Source organism: Galeopterus variegatus, unplaced genomic scaffold, assembly GCF_000696425.1.
Source record: "Galeopterus variegatus unplaced genomic scaffold, G_variegatus-3.0.2 Scaffold964, whole genome shotgun sequence".
Taxonomy (NCBI): domain Eukaryota; kingdom Metazoa; phylum Chordata; class Mammalia; order Dermoptera; family Cynocephalidae; genus Galeopterus; species Galeopterus variegatus.
Genome location: NW_007727075.1, coordinates 484498 through 486299, shown reverse-complemented (window position 1 = coordinate 486299; position 1802 = coordinate 484498). Strand labels below are relative to the sequence as shown.

The window sequence follows — 1802 nt, the reverse complement described above, 5'->3', positions numbered from 1 at the left end:
GGACCTGCTCCTCATTTGCCTCTATCTTTACCCCACATCTTCAACCTCTTCCTTCTCTAGTAAAACCTTCCCATAAGAATTTTAAAAGATTCAAAACTGTCCCATCTGAAAAACAAAAAAGAAACAGAAAGAGAAGAAAGAAAAAAGAAAGAAGGAAAGAAAATGAGAGAACCTAACCTTAATTGCACAGATACTTGTATTTCCTGTCCAATGACTTCACAGCCAGGTTTCTTGAAAGAATTGTCCAGATTTAAGATCTACACGACCATCTGCTTCTTCTTGTCCACCCCTGAATCTGCTGTTGCCGAGGTCACCCTGCCCTGCATGTTAGTGAATCCCATCAGTGCCTGTGCGTTCTTGTCTTACTGGCCACGTGCCTCCCTCCCCTGGCTCCTGCCCACTTCTTCTGCTCCAGGAAGCATCTTCACTCCCCTCCATGGCCTGGCTGGGTCCTGGGTCCTCCTCCTGCGCTCTCAGAGTCCACCATGTGCTCACCCCTCCTACGGCCCTCCCAGCCCTGAGTTACACTCACCAGGCTAGTGGCTCCTGGAGCGCTGGGTCATGTGGTCTTGCTCATCTTCGAGGCCCCAGAACCAAGCACTGTGCCTGGAGTGTCGTCAGCACTGACACACTTTGTGAGTGGGAGATGCATGGACACCAGAAGCTCTCAATGCCCACCCTCCCACAGGTATCCTGTCTCTACACACACTACGGAGACATGAGAATGTTCTATGGTGTTCCACCTTTTCTGGAAGCCTAAACTAAGTTGAACACTTTTATTTTACAGAGCCAGATGGAATTTGAAGCCCAAGTATTCAAAGATCCAAATGAATTCAATGATATTTGAATGCCTAAATATCTGTATTGCCTCAAGTGAGTGAATAAAGGAGGTGTACACATATTGCCTATTTTTTCTACTTAGCTCAGAAGGTGATGTTGAGCTGTGTGTTGGGGGGTGGGGGATGGAGTTCACTTACGTGTGTCATTTAACTCTGGTGTAAGGTTCAAGTACAATAGACAAAAGACTAGAAGTTTCATATTAGATGTTGGGTTTAGCAGGAAAAGTTAACATTACTAGAGATATTTTATCACATAGACTACCTGTTGAAGCACGTAACTGTCATAAAACATTTGAATTCATTAAAAGAATGGAGAAATGATATAATCGTGAACTATGAATACAAATATTCTTCATGTCAGAGATAGGTTGGGCATACATTGAAAATCAGTGAAACTGCTGAATTTCTTTAAGGAATAAAGAAATTACTTCTAAAGGAATAAGTAATTAGGATGCCATCAGAAGCATAACAATACTGTCATTCATCGTTGAAACACCTTTCACAAGGCATTGAGGGAGACACAGAGAGATGAGGGATACANAGGTTTAATGGACCATGCATGGGCATGGCTTTCAGCCATCCTTGGAGTCCTTCCAGATGGCTCACCCCTGCACTGCAGTCAGTTGCCAAAGCCCCCTCTGCTCTGGCTCCCGGTGTCCCTCCCCACAATCTTTGTCCACATGCCATCACCTAAGTGCACTGCAATGTCAGCATTCTCCCACTGCCAGGGACTCTCCTTGTGCACCCCTTATCCAAGATAGTATCACACCAAGTCCTAACTGTGCCCTACTGGCTATGAACTCTTCCAGACAGACCTGGCTCCTCCAGACACCCAGTTCTCCTGCAACTGCTTGTGGGCATCGTGTGAAGCATGAGAAAGACAGGGCCTAGTGAGATTGCTATGAGCTACTTTCTGCCTCCTTAGAAATCACATGTAAGCAGCATGTGTTACATCATATCTGT

At 45.3% G+C, this 1802-nt stretch overlaps 1 long non-coding RNA gene across 1 annotated transcript in view; it reads left to right on the top strand.

Moving 5' to 3' along the window:
• Positions 1 to 1386: 1386 nt before the first annotated feature.
• LOC103591360 overlaps positions 1387 to 1802 on the top strand; it is a 6574-nt gene continuing 6158 nt past the window's right edge. The window contains exon 1 of the long non-coding RNA XR_550565.1: positions 1387 to 1791. This is a non-coding gene — a long non-coding RNA (uncharacterized LOC103591360). The remainder of the gene's footprint in view (positions 1792 to 1802) is intronic.